This window comes from Pseudophryne corroboree, chromosome 3 (assembly GCF_028390025.1).
Source record: "Pseudophryne corroboree isolate aPseCor3 chromosome 3, aPseCor3.hap2, whole genome shotgun sequence".
NCBI lineage: Eukaryota > Metazoa > Chordata > Amphibia > Anura > Myobatrachidae > Pseudophryne > Pseudophryne corroboree.
This window is the reverse complement of record NC_086446.1, coordinates 354,702,569-354,727,738: the sequence shown is the minus strand read 5'-3', so window position 1 is coordinate 354,727,738 and position 25,170 is coordinate 354,702,569. Positions and strand designations below refer to the sequence as shown.

The following is a 25,170-nucleotide window of genomic DNA, read 5'->3' as shown; positions in this document are numbered from 1 at the left end:
TTGTTGAAAGAAGGTGAGGTATAGAAATGCTACGTGTTCAATAGGATAGGCATATATATATATATATATATATATATATATTTCAGACAATGAAGATTTCTCAATAAGTGGACTGATTTACCAGCTGTCCATGTTGCATCCCTTCCCACACAGAAAAAGTGTTTTCCATCAAATCCTCTCTGGTCAGCTCTTTACCATCCATACAGTATATATGCACATTCCCATTCCATCAGCTTTATACTAGTTCTCCTGATACTATCCTAAACTAACTCTTTTTCACAAAACTGCCTTTATCTGCCTTTTACCTTCAACTTCTTCTTCCAGGGCCGGATTAAGGGCCTAATTCAGACTTGATCGCAGCAGCAAATTTGTTAGCTAATGGTCAAAACCATGTGCACTGCAGGTGGGGCAGATATAACATGTGCAGAGAGAGTTAGATTGGGTGGGTTATATTGTTTCTGTGCATGGTAAATACTGGCTGCTTTATTTATACCCTGCAATTTATATTTCAGTTTGAACACACCCCACCCAAATCTAATGGGCCCTACACATTCGGTGACCCGCCGCCGAGCTCGACCCAGCGGCGGGGGGGAGGTGACAGCCCGGCTCCATAGCAGTGCATGCTAATATGGACGAGATTGTCCATACTGGCTTGCATGCATAAGCGACCCGGCACCAACAATAAACGAGCGTGGGGCCGCACATCTTTCATCGTTGGTGCCTACACACTGACCGATATGAACGAGTTCTGTGAAATCTTTACGTGTGGAGGGCCCTTAACTCTCTCTGCACATGTTATATCTGCCCCCCTGCAGTGCACATGGTTTTGCCCATTAGCTAACAAATTTGCTGCTGCGATCAGGTCTGAATTACCCCCTAAGTGCTACATAGGCCTGGTGCTGAAAATGAACAAGGGCGTAATGTGAGAAGCAAAGGAGCTGTATGACCAGTGCTGTGTGTGGCTGTGGCTAGTGCATGTGGGCGTGTACACCCCTTACATTCTCAGCCTAAAATATCTCCCTAAATGTATCTAAAAGTAGAAAAAATTAACAATTTTGATAGGAAAATAGAAACACAAATGTAATACTGATTTATGGCTAACCATTTGACTATGCTTTCCTGATGATGTGCCTATTTTTCTGTGGAGGCCTGGAACTGTAGAACACATGCCCCATTGTTAATCTGGCCTTGCTTCTATCCCAAATCCTCCACATTTTAGTAATATTTGTAATCTCCTTTCCAACATATCCACAACAATCTTCTCCCTTAACTTCCTTTCATCACTTTAGCTAGTATGTTTTACTACATGAAACCCATAGGGGGGAATTCAATTGTTATTCGCGCAGGCAGCCACTAGATGGTGCCCGGCGGAGCAATTTAATTGATGCTTCAATCGGGCACAAACAGCAGCCAGCGCTGACATTTCTGCTCGCAGCCCCCTGAGCTAGCCTGCAGAAATGAGCGAAAAGTGACCCTTTTAGGCGCTCCAATGGCATTTTTTGCAGTGCGCACAGCACTTTGGTCGGGTTTAGCTGTTTTAAGTGGTTAAAATAAAACACAATTGAATTGCGCCCAACGGGTGCATAATACAATTGTGGTCCCCCCTTAGTGTCCCTCGCGTCACTATGTTATAACCTCAACTACTGCTTTACTCACTGTTCCCCATTCTCCTTCCGTATGTCTTTCTAGCCATCCCTGTATGTAAGCTCAGGCACCGAAGCCTGTAGTGTGGAATGCAGTGGATCCATCATGCTGATTACATGCTGGCCTGGAAAGGGGATTTGGGAGGATTTTTTTTATTCTAGGCTACGAGGGTTGTAAATCTCAAAGCGGAGTGAGAAAAGACCCGTCCTTACAGTTCAATTACAGCAAGCTAATGAGCCACCCAAGAAAAATGGTGCTATCGGAGATCTGTACAGGAGTCAGAACAAGATAGAGACAAGGAGGGGGAGACACACTGAGAAGCCAAGACAAATCAAGAGATTGTCAGGAAATATATGTAATAAGAGTGGGACAGATAAACAATTATAGGCACTGAGAATTAAAAAAGGAAAAAGCAGAAAAGAAATAAAGGTAGGGAGGAAAAAAAAAGAAGTAATGCAAACTAAATAACCAAAGAGACAGATAAGCACACAAAGAATAACAGGCATGCTGTTATACAGATGTGTCCTCATAAATCTAGCCTTAATATGCCATGCACTGCAAGATACGTGGCGTGAGTTTGCCGCCAGTTCCCGGGCAGCTCTGGTAACGTCAGATGTGTTTTTTGGTGAAAATGCATAATATTTGCATCGCTATGCAAATAGGATGCACAAGCAGCTTATGCTGATTAAAATTATATGCGTCATGCCTATATTCTGTGACTGTATCTGCATACAAAATGCTTACAGTGATTTCCAGGAAAACACTGTAACGTAGCATTTCGTATGCAGATACAGGCGCACTCGCACACAGAACATAGGCATTCCACATATAATTTTAATCAGCATAAACTGCTTGTGCATCCTATTCGCATAGTGCTGTGACTAATATACAATTAAAAGGAAAAGACGCACATATAAACAATCTGCGGTTCTGAGTCACACATAGAAGGGCCGTTTAACATGACTGCAGCAAGGATGTAGGAGGATACATCTGTACATAGCAAGAGAGGCTAGATAGTATAGCAGAGAGAGAACATAGACGGCTAGAGACATACAAATACTGTAGACACACTAAGAGATTACATAGGCAACACACACCCACAAACCACCCACAACACAGGCACAGAGATTTGTTCACATAATCAGCCTGATTTCTTCGCACTGGAGGAGTAGATATTGAGCTACGCACAACTGCACACACTGTACAGAAAGGGAAAAACATTAGATGGTGAGTGTGATGCGAACGGTTTTGCAGCTGTCCGCTGACTGAGGGGAATTTTCGCACAGCGTACACATGCACAGGGCGAATTTTCACTGCCCCTGTGCAGCGACTATCTGATCGCAGGACAGTGTAATTTGCAGCACAGCGATCAGGTCTGAATTAGGCCCCCTGTTCCCAAGTATTTTGTGTACCCTTTATAGATATTGATAAAAGGAACACACATACACAATAGCCAGGCAGTGAAACACAAACACACTGGCCAAGCAGAGAGCTATACATACACAAAGATGTTATTCAGGCAGCAAGATAGAAACACACAGACAACAGCCATGAGTGAGACACCCAAACACAGACAAGAGCCAGGCATATACACACACAGATGACAGTCAGGAAGAGAAATACCCACATACAGACGACAGCCATGAGCGACACCCAAACACAGACAACAGCCATGAGACAGACACTCAAACACAGATAAACAGCCATGAGAGATACACCCAAATACAGACGCTAGCCAGTCAGAGACAAACACACACAGACAACATTCAGGCAGAGAGATACCCACATACAGATGATCGCTACACAGAGAGATACCTACATACAGACGATAGCTAGGCAGCAGTGGCGTGCGGTGAGGTCATTGGCTGGTGAGGCACTGCAGCCATAATGATCCGCAAAGTCCGGCGATGAACCTTACCGCCACTTGTGATGTCATTGAAGTAGGTTGACAGTGCCTGCCTACTTCTATTTTTTTATTTAAACATTTATTTATTTTTTACAAATATGTGTTTTAGGTAGCCCTTGAGTTGAAATAGTTGGAAGATTTGGGATCAGAGTTAGGTACCCCTTTTTATACCTTACAGGAGACAGTACCCCAATTTACACGTCCCGTTTTTACACCTTACGGCAGACAGCGTCACCGTTTTTTACACATTACGGCAGACAACGTCCCGTTTTTACACCTTACGGCAGACAGCGTCCCCGTTTTTTAAACATTACGGCAGACAGTGTCCCCGTTTTTTACACATTACGGCAGACAACGTCCCGTTTTTACACATTACGGCAGACAACGTCCCGTTTTTACACATTACGGCAGACAACGTCCCGTTTTTACACATTACAGGAGACAGTCCCCCTTTTTTACACATTACGGCAGACAGCGTCCCCTTTTTACACATTACGGCAGACAACGTCCCCTTTTTACACATTACGGCAGACAACGTCCCCTTTTTTTACACATTACGGCAGACAACGTCCCGTTTTTACATCTTACGGCAGTGTCCCCGTTTTTTACACATTACGGCAGACAGCGTCCCCATTTTTTAACACATTACGGCAGACAAAGTCCCCGTTTTTTACACATTACGGCAGACAAAGTCCCGTTTTTACACATTACGGCAGACATCGTCCCGTTTTTACACATTATGGCAGACAACGTCCCGTTTTTATACATTACGGCAGACAGCGTCCCCGTTTTTTACACATTACGGCAGACAGCGTCCCCGTTTTTTACACATTACGGCAGACAGTGTCCCCATTTTTTACACATTACGGCAGACAGCGTCCTTGTTTTTTACACATTACGGCAGACAGCGTCCCCGTTTTTTACACATTACGGCAGACAGTGTCCCTGTTTTTTACACATTACGGCAGAAGTCCCCTTTTTTATTTTTCTTACACAATACAGTGAGAGAGTGAGAGTGAGTGAGTGAGAGTGAGTGAGTGAGAGTGAGTGAGAGTGAGAGAGTGAGAGTGAGTGAGTGAGAGTGTGTTACTCACCTTGGGGGGGCCACGATCCACCATCCACAGGACAGCTGCGGCGACGCTCCGGAGCCCCTTAGAGCAGAAGATAGCCGGCGGCAGCAGGAAGCTGCTCTCTGGGGCTGAGAAGGGACGGCGGCGGCGGGACTCACGGACGACGGCGGCGGAGGGACAAGGAGAAGGCGCGCCTCGCTCACACCCCTTGCAGTTCCGGGACAGAGACTTGCGCTCCGGGACAGCTCCCCTCCCGCTCTGCTGATTCCGGGCTGACGGGCAGCCAGCAGCTTCTTGCTCCACCGCTGCCGCTGCTGGTCACTCTTACAGGGGCGTGCTATGGGTTGAAAGCACGCCCCTGTCACTCCCCTGTCGAAGCGGCACTTCCACTAAGTGCCGCTTCAGCTGCATTTTCTAATGGGCTTTTACTGCCCAATTCTTGGTCCCGCCTCCCCGCTTCCTTCCCTTTACACTGACAGCGGGAGGCACCGACAGCGGTGCCTCCTAAACTCATTTATAAAGAATATGTAGACCCCAAGATCATTAAAATAATATAAAGCCCAATGCATATACTTATGACACAGAATCTGTGTCATAAGTATTTATTTTATATTATTTTAATGATTATGACAGGGGAGGCACTGCCTCCCCTGCCTGCACGTCCCTGCTAGGCAGAGATACCCACAGCTAGGCAGAGAAATAACCACATACAGAGGAAAGCTAGGCAGAAAGATACCCACATACAGACGACAGATACCCACATGCAGACATCAGCCATGAGACAGACACACAAACACAGAAAAAATAGGATTTTACTTACCGGTAAATCTATTTCTCGTAGTCCGTAGTGGATGCTGGGGACTCCATAAGGACCATGGGGAATAGACGGGCTCCGCAGGAGACAGGGCACTTTAAAGAAAGAATTTGGATACTGGTGTGCTCTGGCTCCTCCCTCTATGTCCCTCCTCCAGACCTCAGTTAAAGAAACTGTGCCCGGAAGAGCTGACAGTACAAGGAAAGGATTTTGGAATCCAGGGCAAGACTCATACCAGCCACACCAATCACACCGTATAACTCGTGATAAACTTACCCAGTTAACAGTATGAACAACAACGGAGCATCAGACCAACCTGATGCAACCATAACATAACCCTTATGTAAGCAATAACTATATACAAGCATTGCAGAAAAAGTCCGCACTTGGGACGGGCGCCCAGCATCCACTACGGACTACGAGAAATAGATTTACCGGTAAGTAAAATCTTATTTTCTCTAACGTCCTAGTGGATGCTGGGGACTCCGTAAGGACCATGGGGATTATACCAAAGCTCCCAAACGGGCGGGAGAGTGCGGATGACTCTGCAGCACCGAATGAGCAAACACAAGGTCCTCCTCAGCCAGGGTATCAAACTTGTAGAACTTTGCAAAAGTGTTTGAACCCGACCAAGTAGCTGCTCGGCAAAGCTGTAATGCCGAGACCCCTCGGGCAGCCGCCCAAGAAGAGCCCACCTTCCTTGTGGAATGGGCTTTTACTGATTTTGGCAGCGGCAATCCCGCCGCAGAATGAGCCTGCTGAATCGTGTTACAGATCCAGCGAGCAATAGTTTGCTTTGAAGCAGGAGCACCCAGCTTGTTGGGTGCATACAGGATAAATAGTGACTCAGTTTTCCTGACTCTAGCCGTTCTGGCTACATAAACCTTCAAAGCCCTGACCACATCTAGTAACTCGGAATCCTCCAAGTCACGAGTAGCCACAGGCACCACAATAGGTTGGTTCATATAAAAAGATGACACCACTTTTGGCAGAAATTGCGGACGGGTCCGCAATTCCGCCCTGTCCATATGGAAAACCAGATAGGGGCTTTTATGTGACAAAGCCGCTAATTCTGACACACGCCTGGCTGAAGCCAAGGCTAATAGCATGACCACCTTCCACGTGAGAAATTTTAACTCGACGGTTTTAAGTGGCTCAAACCAGTGTGACTTCAGGAAACTCAACACCACGTTAAGATCCCAAGGTGCCACTGGAGGCACAAAAGGGGGATGAATATGCAGCACTCCCTTTACAAACATCTGAACTTCAGGAAGAGAGGCCAGTTCTTTTTGAAAGAAAATGGATAGGGCCGAAATCTGGACCTTAATGGAACCCAATTTTAGGCCCAAAGTCACTCCCGACTGTAGGAAGTGAAGGAAACGGCCCAGCTGGAATTCATCCGTAGGGGCATTCCTGGCCTCACACCAAGCAACATATTTTCGCCATATACGGTGATAATGTTTAGCCGTCACGTCCTTCCTAGCCTTTATCAGCGTAGGAATAACCTCATCCGGAATGCCTTTTTCTGCTAGGATCCGGCGTTCAACCGCCATGCCGTCAAACGCAGCCGCGGTAAGTCTTGGAACAGACAGGGCCCATGCTGCAACAAGTCCTGTCTTAGAGGCAGAGGCCATGGGTCCTCTGTGAGCATTTCTTGCAGCTCTGGATACCAAGTCCTTCTTGGCCAATCCGGAACAATGAGTATTGTTCTCACTCCTCTTCTTCTTATGATTCTCAGTACCTTGGGTATGAGAGGAAGAGGAGGAAATACATAGACCGACTGGAACACCCACGGTGTCACTAGAGCGTCTACAGCTATCGCCTGAGGGTCTCTTGACCTGGCGCAATACCTCTGTAGCTTTTTGTTGAGGCGGGATGCCATCATGTCTACTTGTGGCAGTTCCCACCGACTTGCAATCTACGTGAAGACTTCTTGATGAAGTCCCCACTCTCCCGGGTGGAGGTCGTGCCTGCTGAGGAAGTCTGCTTCCCAGTTGTCCACTCCCGGAATGAACACTGCTGACAGTGCACTTACGTGATTCTTCGCCCAGCGAAGAATTCTGGTGGCTTCCGCCATCGCCACCCTGCTCCTTGTGCCGCCTTGGCGGTTTACATGAGCCACTGCGGTGATGTTGTCTGACTGAATCAGCACCGGTTGGTCGCGAAGCAGGGTCTCCGCTTGACGTAGGGCGTTGTATATTGCCCTTAGTTCCAGGATGTTGATGTGAAGACAAGTCTCCTGACTTGACCACTGACCTTGGAAATTTCTTCCCTGTGTGACTGCTCCCCACCCTCGGGGGCTTGCGTCCGTGGTCACCAGGACCCAGTCCTGAATGCCGAATCTGCGGCCCTCGAGAAGGTGAGCACTCTGCAGCCACCACAGGAGAGACACCCTGGCCCTGGGGGATAGGGTGATCAGCCGATGCATCTGTAGATGTGATCCGGACCACTTGTCCAACAGATCCCATTGAAAAGTCCTCGCATGGAACCTGCCGAAGGGAACGGCCTCGTATGATGCCACCATCTTTCCCAGGACTCGCGTGCAGTGATGCACCGACACCTGTTTTGGTTTTAATAGGTCTCTGACCAGTGTCATGAGTTCCTGAGCCTTCTCCATCGGGAGACAAACCCTCTTCTGGTCTGTGTCCAGAATCATGCCCAGGAAGGGCAGACGAGTCGTAGGAATCAACTGCGACTTTGGAATATTTAGAATCCAGCCGTGCTGTTGTAACACTTCCCGAGAGCGTGCTACGCTGATCAGCAACTGCTCTCTGGACCTCGCCTTTATGAGGAGATCGTCCAAGTATGGGATAATTGTGACCCCTTGCTTTCGCAGGAGCACCATCATTTCCGCCATTACCTTAGTAAATATTCTCGGTGCCGTGGAGAGACCAAACGGCAACGTCTGAAATTGGTAATGACAATCCTCTACCACAAATCTGAGGTACGCCTGATGAGGTGGATAAATGGGGACATGAAGGTAAGCATCCTTTATGTCCAGAGACACCATAAAGTCCCCCCTTCCAGGCTTGCGATGACCGCTCTGAGCGATTCCATCTTGAACTTGAACCTTTTCAGGTATATGTTCAGGGATTTTAAATTCAATATGGGTCTGACCAAACCGTCCGGTTTCGGTACCACAAACATGGTCGAATAATAACCCTTTCCTTGTTGAAGGAGGGGAACCTTGACCACCACCTGCTGAAGATACAATTTGTGAATTGCAGCTAACACAATTTCCCTCTCTGAGGGGGAAGCTGGCAGGGCCGATTTGAGGTAACGGTGAGGGGGCATCTCTTCGAATTCCAGCTTGTATCCCTGAGACACAATCTCTATAGCCCAGGGATCCACCTGGGAGTGAACCCACTTGTGGCTGAAATTTCGGAGACGGGCCCCCACCGGGCTTAGCTCCGCCTGTGGAGCCCCAGCGTCATGCGGTGGATTTAGTGGAAGCCGGGGAGGACTTCTGTTCCTGGGAACTAGATGTATTGTGCAGCTTCTTTCCTCTACCCCTGCCTCTGGCAAGAAAGGACGCACCTCGGACTTTCTTGCCTTTTTGTGATCGAAAGGACTGCATTTGGTAATACGGTGCTTTCTTAGGTTGTGAGGGAACATATGGCAAAAAATGTGACTTTCCAGCCGTAGCTGTGGAGACCAGGTCCGAGAGACCGTCCCCAAACAATTCCTCACCCTTGTAAGGTAAAACCTCCATGTGCCTTTTTGAGTTGGCATCGCCTGTCCATTGCCGAGTCCACAGGAACCTTCTGGCAGAAATCGACATTGCATTTATTCTAGAGCCCAGTAGGCTAATGTCTCTTTGAGCATCTCTCATATATAGGACAGCGTCTTTTAGATGCCCCAGGGTCAGTACTATAGTATCCTTGTCCAAGGTATCAAGTTCCTCAGATAAGGTATCTGTCCATGCTGCTACAGCACTACACATCCAGGCCGACGCAATCGCCGGCCTTAGTAGGGTACCTGAATGTGTATAAATGGACTTCAGGATACCCTCCTGCTTTCTATCCGCAGCATCTTTTAGGGTGGCCGTATCCTGTGACGGTAGGGCTACCTTCTTGGATAAGCGTGTTAAAGCTTTGTCTACCCTCGGGGAGAATTCCCAGCGTAACCTGTCCGTTGGCGGGAAAGGATACGCCATAAGCATCCGTTTGGAAATCTGCAGTTTTCTATCTGGAGATTCCCAAGCCTTTTCACATAACTCATTTAACTCATGTGAAGGGGGAAAGGTCACCTCTTGCCTTTTTTCCCCATACATATAAACCCTATTGTCAGGGACTGGGGTTTCCTCTGTGATGTGCAACACATCTTTCATTGCTATAATCATGTAACGGATGGCTTTAGCCATTTTAGGCTGTAACTTTGCATCATCGCCATCGACACTGGAGTCAGAATCCGTGTCGACATCTGTGTCAACAATTTGGGATAGTGGGCGCTTCTGAGACCCTGACGGCCTCTGCGACATAGGATCAGGCATGGGCTGAGACCCCGGCTGTCCCAAGGCTTCAGCTTTATCCAACCTTTTATGCAAGGAAGTAACATTATCATTTAAAACCTTCCACATATCCATCCAATCGGGTGTCGGCGCCGGCGGCGGCGACCCCACATTCATTTGTTCCCGCTCTGTTTCCACATAGCCTTCCTCGTCAAACATGCCGACACAAGCGTACCGACACACCACACACACAGGGGATGCTCTATTTGAAGACAGTTCCCCCACAAGGCCTTTTGGAGAGACAGAGAGAGAGTATGCCAGCACACACCCCAGCGCTATATGTCCCAGGAGTCACACAGTAACTTAGTGTTAACCCAGTAGCTGCTGTATATACTGTTCTTGCGCCAAATTTATGTGCCCCCCCCTCTCTTTTTACCCTCTTCTACCGTGATTCTGTAGGGGAGAGCCTGGGGAGCTTCCTCTCAGCGGAGCTGTGGAGAGAAAATGGCGCTGGTGAGTGCTGAGGAAGAAGCACCGCCCCCTCAGCGGCGGGCTTCTGTCCCGCGTTTCTGTGTAAAAATATGGCGGGGGCCCATGCATATATACAGTGCCCAACTGTATATATGCCCACTTTTGCCAAGAGGTCTCTAATTGCTGCCCAGGGCGCCCCCCCCCCCCCCCTGCGCCCTGCACCCTACAGTGACCGGAGTATGTGGGTTTAGTGTGGGAGCAATGGCGCACAGCTGCAGTGCTGTGCGCTACCTCATATGAAGACTGGAGTCTTCTGCTACCGATTTCGAAGTCTTCTTGCTTCTGTCACCGGCTTCTGTCTTCCGGCTCTGCGAGGGGGAGGGCGGCGCGGCTCCGGGATCGGACGACCAAGGGTGCGATCCTGTGTACGATCCCTCTGGAGCTAATGGAGTCCAGTAGCCTAAGAAGCAGGACCTATCTTCAGTGAGTAGGGCTGCTTCTCTCCCCTCAGTCCCACGTAGCAGAGTCTGTTGCCAGCAGATCTCTCTGAAAATAAAAAAACCTAACAAAATACTTTCTTTTTAGTAAGCTCAGGAGAGCTCACTAAGTAGCACCCAGCTCGTCCGGGCACAGATTCAAACTGAGGTCTGGAGGAGGGACATAGAGGGAGGAGCCAGAACACACCAGAATCCAAATTCTTTCTTAAAGTGCCCTGTCTCCTGCGGAGCCCGTCTATTCCCCATGGTCCTTACGGAGTCCCCAGCATCCACTAGGACGTTAGAGAAACAGCCATGAGAGACACATCCAAATACAGACGATAGCAATCTATAGACAAACACACACAGGCAATGTTCAGGCAGAGAGATACCCGCATACAGACAATAGCTAGGCAGAGAGATACACACATACAGACTATCGCTAGGCAGAAAGACACATGTAAAATGTGTAGAGAGGATTAGACACATACAGTAAATAGGTAGAGAGGTGCACACACAGGAACACACATACTATCTATGAACAACAGGATCAGTGGGGAGACACAAGTATATTTATACACTAGCACTGGGGCAAGAGAACCATAGACTTGAAACACAAAGGGCAGAATTCAAATATTTTGTCGGCAGGCAGCCACTAGATGGCTCCCAATGGAGATATTATTATTATTATTATTATTATTATTATTATTATCCTTTATTTATATGGCGCCACAAGGGTTTCGCAGCGCCCAATTACAGAGTACATATGCACATAATCAAAAAAGGAAAACAGTGACTTACAGTTGAAGACAATATAGGACAAGTACAGGGTAACTAAGCATAACTACACCAGTAGACGACACAGAGATAAGTTTCAAGGTGGTCAAAAAACTGCAGGATTTGGGCAGTTGCAGATTATTAAAGTAAGAAAAGACTAAGCACATGAGGGAAGAGGGCCCTACTCGTGAGAGCTTACATTCTAAAGGGGAGGGGTAGACAGACAGGGGTGACACAGATGGGGTAGACTGAGAATTGGACAGAGGGTTAGGAGGAGATTTGGCTGGGTTTGGTAAAGAAGTGGGTCTTAAGAGCCCGTTTGAAGTTCTGTAGGGAGGTGAAGAGTCTGTGGGGGAAAGGTAAAGAATTCCAGAGAAAGGGAGCAGCACGTGAAAAATCATGGAGATAGATGAGGGAGGAAGTAATCAGAAGATAGGAGAGTTGGTGTGCATTAGCAGAGCAAAGAGGATGGGTGGGAGAGTAAAGGGAGATAAGGTCAGAGATGTAAATAGGAGAGGAGTGGGTGAGGGTTTTGTAAGTGAGTGTGAGAAGTTTGAATTGGATTCTGAAAGGGAAGGGAAGCCAGTGAAGAGCTTGTAGGAGAGGGGAGGTGGATGTAGTGCATTTGGTGAGGAAGATGAGCCGAGCTGCAGCAATGAGGATAGATTGGAGTGGAGGGAGGTAATTGTCAGGAAGGCCAGTTAGGAGGAGATTACAGTAATCCAGTCTGGAAATAATCAGTGAGTGAATAATGGTCTTGGTGGAATCCTGGGTGAGAAAGGGTCTGATCCTGGAAATGTTTTTGAGATGAAAATGACAGGTTTGTGAGAGGTGCTGAATGTGTGGCTTGAAGAAGAGGGAGGAGTCAAGGATTACGCCAAGACAGTATACTTGGGGGCTGTAGGAGATAGTCGTGCCATCAATGGATAATGAGATTGTGGGAGGTGAGGTTGTACGGGAGGGTGGGAAGATGATCAGCTCAGTCTTAGACATGTTGAGTTTAAGAAAGCGCTGGGACATCCAGGAAGAGATAGCAGAAAGACAGTTGGAGGTACGAGTGAGGAGAACCGGGGAGAGATCAGGGGAGGAAAGGTAGATTTGAGTGTCATCAGCAAAGAGGTGATACTGGAAGTTAAAAGAACTAATGAGTTCACCTAAAGAGTACTTATAGAAAGAGAAAAGGAGAGGACCAAGAACAGAGCCTTGGGGGACACCAACAGTTAGTGGAAGTGGGGGGGGGGGTAGTGTCATGAGAGGAGACAGAGAAGGAACGATCAGAGAGGTAGGAGGACAGCCAGGATAGGGCAGTATCACGCAGACCAAGAGAGTGAAGGAATTGCAGAAGGAGAGGGTGGTCTACAGTGTCAAAAGCAGCAGAGAGGTCAAGAAGAATAAGCAGAGAGTAGTGGCCCTTAGATTTGGCTGCATGGGGGTCATTGCAGACTTTTGTGAGGGCAGTTTCAGTGGAGTGGAGAGAACGGAAACCAGACTGGAATGGGTCAAGCAGTGAGTGAGAGGAAAGAAAGGCAGGGAGGCGATTATAGACAATACGCTCAAGGAGTTGGAGGCAAAAGGGAGGAGAGAGATGGGTCGATAGTTGGAGAGGGTGTTTGGATCAAGGGTAGGTTTTTTTTTTAAGAATAGGGGAGACAAGAGCATGCTTGCAGGCACAGGGGACAGTGCCTGATGAGAGGGAGAGATTGAGAAGGTGGGCAAGATGGGAACTGGCAGGAGAGAGGTAGCGGAGGAGGTGGGAGGGGATAGGGTCAAGTGTGGAGGTGGGGGGGGGGGGAGGAACGGATGAGAGCTCCTCACCAGATACATGGGTGGCATGGGATGGGTGGTTGCTGGTCTGGTGGGATGTGATGTCCTGACGTATGGAGTCAATATTGGATGTGAAATAAGTGGCAAAGTCAAGAGTAGACAATGAGGAAGGGAGAGGAGGTGGTGGTGGTGGGCAATTGTAGCTCTCTTTGGGAGCGATGGCTGCCGTCATCTGATTTCAGCTCGCACCCAGCTTGCTTTATGCAGCTAAATCCGACCTTTATGGGCGCGATCAGCGCAAAAAAAAAAAAAGAATTGCACCTTGCAATGTCCCATCACTTTAGACGGGAGATCAAGAGCACAAAACAACTGAATACCATCCAATGAGTCAAAGAATATTGTTAACCATTAAATAACATAAATATGAATGCAAAATGCTAATGTGTTATGAGATGTACATATGCTACCCCATATTCAGTATATCATATACTGCAATTATGGGCCGTTCCATGAAAAGGAGTAAAAATGTCCCATACGTGACACTGTTAAAAAAATCTTTAGTTGTATATCTTTTGAGTTTTCAGCATATGTACACTAGTTAACTTAAAGCTCTTTCTCATAGATTTTAATACACGCTGAGTATCCCTTATCCAAAATGCTTGGGACCAGAAGTATTTTGGATATCAGATTTTTCCGTATTTTGGAATAATTGCATACCATAATGAGATATCATGGCAATGGGACCTAAGTCTAAGCACAGAATGCATTTGTGTTTCATATACACCTTATACACACAGCCTGAAGGTAATTTTATACAATATTTTTAATAACTTTCTGCATTAAACAAAGTGTGTGTATATTCAAACAAAACATTTATGTTTCATATACACCTTATACACACAGCCTGAAGGTCATTTAAAACAGTATTTTTCATAACTTTGTGTATTAAACAAAGTTGTGTACATTAAGCCATCAGAAAACCAAGGTTTCACTATCTCAGTCTCACTCAAAAAAAAAAATCTGTATTTCAGAATATTCCGTATTTCGGAATATTTGGATATTGGATACTCAACCTGTACAAATGTAAAAAAAACACAGACTCTTAATATAAGGAGTTTAGTTATCAAGTAGAAGTTTCCTTTACAAAGGGTGGTGGACTTGGCTTGCCCCATACGTGACAACTAAATTTTGTGACATTGTGTTGGGTGTAACGGATAAAAATACATTTCTACCTAAAAAAATAAGCCTAGTTAGGCACTTTGATATTACATCCATCTTTTTTAAAATAATAACTTCCTTTTGTTACGTTTTAACTAGTGATGAGCGGGTTCGGATCCTCGGGATCCGAACCCCCCCGAACTTCACCCATTTTACACGGGTCCGAGGCAGACTCGGATCCTCCCGCCTTGCTCGGTTAACCCGAGCGCTCCCGAACGTCATCATCCCGCGGTCGGATTCTCGCGAGATTCGTATTCTATATAAGGAGCCGCGCGTCGCCGCCATTTTTCCTTCGTGCATTGGATATGATCGTGAGAGGACGTGGCTGGCGTCCTCTCAGTTTCTATGTTCAGTGGGCTGCAAATTGTGCTGCAAATATCTGTGCTCAGTGTGCTGCAAATATCTGTGCTCAGTGTGCTGCAAGTGCAAATATCTACGTTCTCTGCCTGAAAAACACTCCATATCTGACTGTGCTCAGTGTGCTGCAAATATCTGTGCTCAGTGTGCTAATTGCTTTATTGTGGGGACTGGGGACCAGCAGTATTAAATAGTAAGAGGACAGTGCAGAGTTTTGCTGACTAGTGACCACCAGTATTGTACGTTCTCTGCCTGAAAAACGCTCCATATCTGTGCTGCATTGTAGTATATAGTAGGACGACATTGCAGAATTTTGCTGACCACCAGTATAACTATATATATATAGCAGTATGGTACAGTAGTCCACTGCTCTACCTACCTCTGTGTCGTCAAGTATACTATCCATCCATACCTGTGGTGCATTTCAGTTTTGCACAGTTTGCTGACCACCAGTATATACTATATAGCAGTACGGTACAGAAGGCCACTGCTCTACCTACCTCTGTGTCGTCAAGTATACTATCCATCCATACCTGTGGTGCATTTCAGTTTTGCACAGTTTGCTGACCACCAGTATAACTATACATATAGCAGTACGGTACAGTAGTCCACTGCTCTACCTACCTCTGTGTCGTCAAGTATACTATCCATCCATACCTGTGGTGCATTTCAGTTTTGCACAGTTTGCTGACCACCAGTATATAATATATAGCAGTACGGTACAGTAGGCCACTGCTCTACCTACCTCTGTGTCGTCAAGTATACTATCCATCCATACCTGTGGTGCATTTCAGTTTTGCACAGTTTGCTGACCACCAGTATATAATATATAGCAGTACGGTACAGTAGGCCACTGCTCTACCTACCTCTGTGTCGTCAAGTATACTATCCATCCATACCTGTGGTGCATTTCAGTTTTGCACAGTTTGCTGACCACCAGTATATACTATATAGCAGTACGGTACAGTAGGCCACTGCTCTACCTACCTCTGTGTCGTCAAGTATACTATCCATCCATACCTGTGGTGCATTTCAGTTTTGCACAGTTTGCTGACCACCAGTATATACTATATAGCAGTACGGTACAGTAGTCCACTGCTCTACCTACCTCTGTGTCGTCAAGTATACTATCCATCCATACCTGTGGTGCAGTTCAGTTTTGCACAGTTTGCTGACCAACAGTATATACTATTTAGCAGTACGGTACAGTAGGCCACTGCTTTACCTACCTCTGTGTCGTCAATATACTATCCATCCATACCTGTGGTGCATTTCAGTTGTGCGCAGTATATATAGTAGTAGGCCACTGCTATTGATATATTACTGGCATATAATTCCACACATTAAAAAATGGAGAACAAAAATGTGGAGGGTAAAATAGGGAAAGATCAAGATCCACTTCCACCTCGTGCTGAAGCTTCTGCCACTAGTCATGGCCGAGACGATGAAATGCCATCAACGTCGTCTGCCAAGGCCGATGCCCAATGTCATAGTAGAGAGCATGTAAAATCCAAAAAAATAAAGCTCAGTAAAATGACCCAAAAATCTAAATCAAAATCGTCAGAGGAGAAGCGTAAACTTGCCAATGTGCCATTTACGACACGGAGTGGCAAGGAACGGCTGAGGGCCTGGCCTATGTTCAAGGCTAGTGGTTCAGCTTCACATGAGGATGGAAGCACTCATCCTCCTGCTAGAAAACTTAAAAGAGTTAAGATGGCAAAAGCACAGCAAAGAACTGTGCGTTCTTCTAAATCACAAATCCCCAAGGAGAGTCCAATTGTGTCGGCTGCGATGCCTGCACCTCTTTTTTCTTTCATTTTTCTTTGCATCATGTGCTGTTTGGGGACTATTTTTGGAAGTGCCATCCTGTCTGACACTGCAGTGCCACTCCTAGATGGGCCAGGTGTTTGTGTCGGCCACTTGGGTCGCTTAGCTTAGTCACACAGCTACCTCATTGCGCCTCTTTTTTTCTTTGCATCATGTGCTGTTTGGGACTATTTTTTTGAAGTGCCATCCTGTCTGACACTGCAGTGCCACTCCTAGATGGGCCAGGTGTTTGTGTCGGCCACTTGTGTCGCTTAGCTTAGTCACACAGCTACATCATTGCGCCTCTTTTTTTCTTTGCATCATGTGCTGTTTGGGGACTATTTTTTTGAAGTGCCATCCTGTCTGACACTGCAGTGTCACTCCTAGATGGGCCAGGTGTTTGTGTCGGCCACTTGTGTCGCTTAGCTTAGTCACACAGCTACCTCATTGCGCCTCTTTTTTTCTTTGCATCATGTGCTGTTTGGGGACTATTTTTTTGAAGTGCCATCCTGTCTGACACTGCAGTGCCACTCCTAGATGGGCCAGGTGTTTGTGTCGGCCACTTGTGTTGCTTAGCTTAGTCACACAGCTACCTCATTGCGCCTCTGTTTTTCTTTACATCATGTGCTGTTTGGGGACTATTTTTTTGAAGTGCCATCCTGTCTGACACTGCAGTGCCACTCCTATATGGGCCAGGTGTTTGTGTCGGCCACTTGGGTCGCTTAGCTTAGTCACGCAGCTACCTCATTGCGCCTCTTTTTTTCTTTGCATCATGTGCTGTTTGGGGACTATTTTTGAAATCTGCTATCCTGACACTGCAGTGCCACTCCTAGATGGGCCAGGTGTTTGTGTCGGCCACTTGTGTCGCTTAGCTTAGCCATCCAGCGACCTTGGTGCACCTCTTTTTTTCTTTGCATCATGTGCTGTTTGGGGACTATTTTTTAAATCTGCCATCCTGTCTGACACTGCAGTGCCACTCCTAGATGGGCCAGGTGTTTGTGTCGGCCACTTGGTTCGCTTAGCTTAGCCATCCAGCGACCTTGGTGCACCTCTTTTTTTCTTTGCATCATGTGCTGTTTGGGGACTATTTTTTAAATCTGCCATCCTGTCTGACACTGCAGTGCCACTCCTATATGGGTCAGGTGTTTGTGTCGGCCACTTGGGTCGCTTAGCTTAGTCATCCAGCGACCTCGGTGCAAATTTTAGGACTAAAAATAATATTGTGAGGTGTGAGGTTTTCAGAATAGACTGAAAATGAGTGGAAATTATGGTTATTGAGGTTAATAATACTATGGGATCAAAATGACCCCCAAATTCTATGATTTAAGCTGTTTTTGAGGGTTTTTTGTAAAAAAGCACACAAATCCAAAACACACCCGAATCCGACAAAAAAAATTCAGGGAGGTTTTGCCAAAACGAGTCCGAATCCAAAACACGGCCGCGGAACCGAATCCAAAACCAAAACACAAAACCCGAAAAATTTCCGGTGCACATCACTAGTTTTAACAAAAATTGATCTGTTAAAACTGCTACAAATGTACCATAGTCGACAGTGGAATGACCCTTATGCACATTTGAATATGGGGAGTCATTCCGAGTTGTTCGCTCGCAAGCTGCTTTTAGCAGCTTTGCACACGCTAAGCCGCCGCCTACTGGGAGTGAATCTTAGCTTATCAAAATTGCGAACGAAAGATTAGCAAAATAGCGAATAGACACCTCTTAGCAGTTTCTGAGTAGCTCCACACTTACTCGGCATCTGCGATCAGTTCAGTGTTTGTCGTTCCTGGTTTGACGTCACAAACACACCCAGCGTTCGCCCAGACACTCCTCCGTTTCTCCAGCCACTCCCGCGTTTTTCCCAGAAACGGTAGTGTTTTTCGCACACACCCATAAAACGGCCTGTTTCCGCCCAGAAACACCCACTTCCTGTCAATCACATTACGATCACCAGAACGAAGAAAAAACCTTGTAATGCCGTGAGTAAAATACCTAACTGCATAGCAAATTTACTTGGCGCAGTCGCACTGCGGACATTGCGCATGCGCATTAGCGACTAATCGCTCCGTTGCGAGAAAAAAATACAGAGCGAACAACTCGGAATGACCCACCATATGTACAACCAATACACCATCAGTCAGTAACCACAATAGACAAGGAAGTTATAAAATTCCATTACCCGACTGATTACAAGCAGGATATAGAGTATTTCTCCTAATCTTCTACAGACTTTTCAAACTAATATAGGCCCTCATTCTGAGTTGATCGCTGGCTAGCTGTTTTTAGCAAACGCATAGTCGCCACCCACGGGGGAGTGTATTTTCGCTTTGCAAGTGTGCGATCGCATGTGCAGCCGAGCGGGACGAATTTTTTTTTTTTCAGTTTCAGAGTAGGTCAGAACTTACTCAGCCCTTGGGATCACTTCAGCCTGTCCGGTGCCAGAATTGACGTTATACACCCGCCCTGCAAACGCCTGCGTTTTCCCTACCACTTCCAGAAAACGGTCAGTTGACACCCATAAACGCCATCTTTCTGTCAATCTTCTTGCGATCGGTTGTGCGTATGGATTCTTCGTTAAATCCATAGCTCAATCCGCATTGTACCCGTACGGCGCGCCTGCACATTGCGGTGCATACGCATGCGCAGTATAGACCTGATCGCAGCATAAAACCTCTGTACACAAAATGCCTGTGCATCTCTTGGTGTGCACTGAGAATTACAAATGTATATGTGAAGTCTTTAGAACCACAAACTTCATAAAGATATTAACAGATAAAACAAGAACATATGAAAAGCTTGCTTAACTTCTGTTTTTATGTGTAAAGAATGAAAACTAGCGTAAACAAGCGGACGGACTGGGTAAATAATACAAGGTGGGGGGGTTAATAAATATAAACTGTGCAGTGAGATGACGGGCGAAAAGCATGTAAGTGGGTGGGACAAGAAATTAGAGCAGACATAAAGTGACCAGGCCGCCACTTTCATACACAATGCCAGGCTGTGCTTGTCCTAAAATGGCCTAGCAAGACACATTTTAATAGGTTCTGCATGAAAGCTGAGTCTGGAAACACAACCCCAATCCTCAAATGCTGGCAACGGGCCAGTCTTTCCCAGAATACTAGTGTTTAAAGGGAGACTAAACTATTTTTAAGCATTTTACAGGATACCTATAAATAAGAAACCAGTTTCTAAAAAGTAGTAGTACAATTGACAATAAAAAAAGATAGATAGACAAATCAATAGATCAATAGATTAGAACTTAAAAGATGATGACCTAGGATTCTTATTTTTTCATATACACAAAAGCGCAATCTATAGTTTTACAGGAAACACAATATTCAGATGTCTTACAACATAGGAACATTACAATGATTGTAGCCTGTAATCAACTAATAGGAAAGGAGTCTCAAATTATTTATTTAATCTTAACAAGTTTTTAGCGTAAAATAGATGTAACCAAGGTAGCATTCATATCAAAATTCAAAAACTGCCAACCTTTAATATGTATGTTTACAGCAAACAAGCAAGCACAGAGGCATGTAAGTAAAAGTAGGAATTGTGCACTCTGTAATGCAATTCAATGATCAATTTAACCCCTAAAACATTTTGAAATAGAGGCAAATCCTACAATCCTCGTTCCATTCAAAGGGACTGATTTTAGTACCAGCCGAATGTTGCTGTGCCAGAGGCACAGATGGAGAATAAACAGTATTGGTTGCCCTGTTCCTCAAGACCTGGGTTATACCTTTCACACACAAGACGGGCACTGACCTGGGTTGCAAGTCCCAGGAATAACCCTTGTCGATTAAAGGTGCACAGACTCAGGACAGATCAGTAAGTAGATGACATTATGGGTGTGACTGATCCACGCAATCAAACAGATCAGAAAGCATCCCCTGTGAGGAACTGTTATAGTGGGGGTCCTATTTTGTCTGTTGCTTGGATCAACAATTATAATAAACAGAACCATTAAGCTGTTATTCCTGTGCACCTGAGGGCAAGCAGGCTGGAAGAGGAAAATATATTTAGATCACAAGCAATAGAATTCAAATCAAAAACATGCAGAACACAGTGAAAAATGATTGCGGATCGGAGTTAAGACAAGACAGATTATAGAGGATATATACGCAGGCATGGTGTAGGTATTCATTGGTAAGGTCTATATCACAGGGCAGCTTGTGGACTCTGGTTAGAAGGGCATGCTGGCAATTACAGTTGCACCACAGTTAAAGAACCATTTTCCTAGGCCTGTTTTAAACCCTATGGAGCCAATATTAACAAAGGCAGATTGATTCAGATATTTATTAGTTTGCTTGAAAACAAATGTCAAACAAAGTCCAAAATTAAAGCTTTTTGTGGTTAAAAGCATCAGCAGACAACTGTCAGTTTTGGGGGGTTTTTGCTAAAATATTGCTAAATAAATTAAACCAATTGTGATTGTAAAACAAAGTGAATTCTAGCTACTTTAGATTACATAAACTTATTGCATATGTACAACTTATTTTAAGAAATTCCTGATTCTACCCTTGCATAGAGATGAGCGCCTGAAATTTTTCGGGTTTTGTGTTTTGGTTTTGGGTTCGGTTCCGCGGCCGTGTTTTGGGTTCGAACGCGTTTTGGCAAAACCTCACCGAATTTTTTTTGTCGGATTCGGGTGTGTTTTGGATTCGGGTGTTTTTTTTAAAAAACACTAAAAAACAGCTTAAATCATAGAATTTGGGGGTCATTTTGATCCCAAAGTATTATTAACCTCAAAAACCATAATTTACACTCATTTTCAGTCTATTCTGAATACCTCACACCTCACAATATTATTTTTAGTCCTAAAATTTGCATCGAGGTCGCTGTGTGAGTAAGATAAGCGACCCTAGTGGCCGACACAAACACCGGGCCCATCTAGGAGTGGCACTGCAGTGTCACGCAGGATGTCCCTTCCAAAAAACCCTCCCCAAACAGCACATGACGCAAAGAAAAAAAGAGGCGCAATGAGGTAGCTGTGTGAGTAAGATTAGCGACCCTAGTGGCCGACACAAACACCGGGCCCATCTAGGAGTGGCACTGCAGTGTCACGCAGGATGGCCCTTCCAAAAAACCCTCCCCAAACAGCACATGACGCAAAGAAAAAAAGAGGCGCAATGAGGTAGCTGTGTGAGTAAGATTAGCGACCCTAGTGGCCGACACAAACACCGGGCCCATCTAGGAGTGGCACTGCAGTGTCACGCAGGATGTCCCTTCCAAAAAACCCTCCCCAAACAGCACATGACGCAAAGAAAAAAAGAGGCGCAATGAGGTAGCTGTGTGAGTAAGATTAGCGACCCTAGTGGCCGACACAAACACCGGGCCCATCTAGGAGTGGCACTGCAGTGTCACGCAGGATGTCCCTTCCAAAAAACCCTCCCCAAACAGCACATGACGCAAAGAAAAAAAGAGGCGCAATGAGGTAGCTGACTGTGTGAGTAAGATTAGCGACCCTAGTGGCCGACACAAACACCGGGCCCATTTAGGAGTGGCACTGCAGTGTCACGCAGGATGTCCCTTCCAAAAAACCCTCCCCAATCAGCACATGATGCAAAGAAAAAGAAAAGAAAAAAGAGGTGCAAGATGGAATTGTCCTTGGGCCCTCCCACCCACCCTTATGTTGTATAAACAAAACAGGACATGCACACTTTAACCAACCCATCATTTCAGTGACAGGGTCTGCCACACGACTGTGACTGATATGACGGGTTGGTTTGGACCCCCCCCAAAAAAGAAGCAATTAATCTCTCCTTGCACAAACTGGCTCTACAGAGGCAAGATGTCCACCTCATCTTCACCCTCCGATATATCACCGTGTACATCCCCCTCCTCACAGATTATCAATTCGTCCCCACTGGAATCCACCATCTCAGCTCCCTGTGTACTTTGTGGAGGCAATTGCTGCTGGTCAATGTCTCCGCGGAGGAATTGATTATAATTCATTTTAATGAACATCATCTTCTCCACATTTTCTGGATGTAACCTCGTACGCCGATTGCTGACAAGGTGAGCGGCGGCACTAAACACTCTTTCGGAGTACACACTTGTGGGAGGGCAACTTAGGTAGAATAAAGCCAGTTTGTGCAAGGGCCTCCAAATTGCCTCTTTTTCCTGCCAGTATAAGTACGGACTGTGTGACGTGCCTACTTGGATGCGGTCACTCATATAATCCTCCACCATTCTATCAATGTTGAGAGAATCATATGCAGTGACAGTAGACGACATGTCCGTAATCGTTGTCAGGTCCTTCAGTCCGGACCAGATGTCAGCATCAGCAGTCGCTCCAGACTGCCCTGCATCACCGCCAGCGGGTGGGCTCGGAATTCTGAGCCTTTTCCTCGCACCCCCAGTTGCGGGAGAATGTGAAGGAGGAGATGTTGACAGGTCGCGTTCCGCTTGACTTGACAATTTTGTCACCAGCAGGTCTTTCAACCCCAGCAGACTTGTGTCTGCCGGAAAGAGAGATCCAAGGTAGGCTTTAAATCTAGGATCGAGCACGGTGGCCAAAATGTAGTGCTCTGATTTCAACAGATTGACCACCCGTGAATCCTTGTTAAGCGAATTAAGGGCTCCATCCACAAGTCCCACATGCCTAGCGGAATCGCTCCGTGTTAGCTCCTCCTTCAATGTCTCCAGCTTCTTCTGCAAAAGCCTGATGAGGGGAATGACCTGACTCAGGCTGGCAGTGTCTGAACTGACTTCACGTGTGGCAAGTTCAAAGGGCATCAGAACCTTGCACAACGTTGAAATCATTCTCCACTGCGCTTGAGACAGGTGCATTCCACCTACTATATCGTGCTCAATTGTATAGGCTTGAATGGCCTTTTGCTGCTCCTCCAACCTCTGAAGCATATAGAGGGTTGAATTCCACCTCGTTACCACTTCTTGCTTCAGATGATGGCAGGGCAGGTTCAGTAGTTTTTGGTGGTGCTCCAGTCTTCTGTACGTGGTGCCTGTACGCCGAAAGTGTCCCGCAATTCTTCTGGCCACCGACAGCATCTCTTGCACGCCCCTGTCGTTTTTTAAAAAATTCTGCACCACCAAATTCAAGGTATGTGCAAAACATGGGACGTGCTGGAATTTGCCCATATTTAATGCACACACAATATTGCTGGCGTTGTCCGATGCCACAAATCCACAGGAGAGTCCAATTGGGGTAAGCCATTCCGCGATGATCTTCCTCAGTTGCCGTAAGAGGTTTTCAGCTGTGTGCGTATTCTGGAAACCGGTGATACAAAGCGTAGCCTGCCTAGGAAAGAGTTGGCGTTTGCGAGATGCTGCTACTGGTGCCGCCGCTGCTGTTCTTGCGGCGGGAGTCCATACATCTACCCAGTGGGCTGTCACAGTCATATAGTCCTGACCCTGCCCTGCTCCACTTGTCCACATGTCCGTGGTTAAGTGGACATTGGGTACAGCTGCATTTTTTAGGACACTGGTGACTCTTTTTCTGAGGTCTGTGTACATTTTCGGTATCGCCTGCCTAGAGAAATGGAACCTAGATGGTATTTGGTACCGGGGACACAGTACCTCCAACAAGTCTCTAGTTGGCTCTGCAGTAATGATGGATACCGGAACCACGTTTCTCACCACCCAGGATGCCAAGGCCTCAGTTATCCGCTTTGCAGTAGGATGACTGCTGTGATATTTCATCTTCCTCGCAAAGGACTGTTGAACAGTCAATTGCTTACTGGAAGTAGTACAAGTGGGCTTACGACTTCCCCTCTGGGATGACCATCGACTCCCAGCGGCAACAACAGCAGCGCCAGCAGCAGTAGGCGTTACACGCAAGGATGCATCGGAGGAATCCCAGGCAGGAGAGGAATCGTCAGAATTGCCAGTGACATGGCCTGCAGGACTATTGGCATTCCTGGGGAAGGAGGAAATTGACACTGAGGGAGTTGGTGGGGTGGTTTGCGTGAGCTTGGTTACAAGAGGAAGGGATTTACTGGTCAGTGGACTGCTTCCGCTGTCACCCAAAGTTTTTGAACTTGTCACTGACTTATTATGAATGCGCTGCAGGTGACGTATAAGGGAGGATGTTCCGAGGTGGTTAACGTCCTTACCCCTACTTATTACAGCTTGACAAAGGGAACACACGGCTTGACACCTGTTGTCCGCATTTCTGGTGAAATACCTCCACACCGAAGAGCTGATTTTTTTGGTATTTTCACCTGGCATGTCAACGGCCATATTCCTCCCACGGACAACAGGTGTCTCCCCGGGTGCCTGACTTAAACAAACCACCTCACCATCAGAATCCTCCTGGTCAATTTCCTCCCCAGCGCCAGCAACACCCATATCCTCCTCATCCTGGTGTACTTCAACACTGACATCTTCAATCTGACTATCAGGAACTGGACTGCGGGTGCTCCTTCCAGCACTTGCAGGGGGCGTGCAAATGG

At 46.5% G+C, this 25,170-nt stretch overlaps 1 protein-coding gene across 2 annotated transcripts in view; it reads right to left on the bottom strand.

The window, feature by feature from the left end:
* Positions 1-25,170, bottom strand: part of RARA (retinoic acid receptor alpha) — a 203,870-nt gene that overhangs the window by 154,660 nt on the left and 24,040 nt on the right. The gene's annotated exons all lie outside the window — the stretch shown is intronic.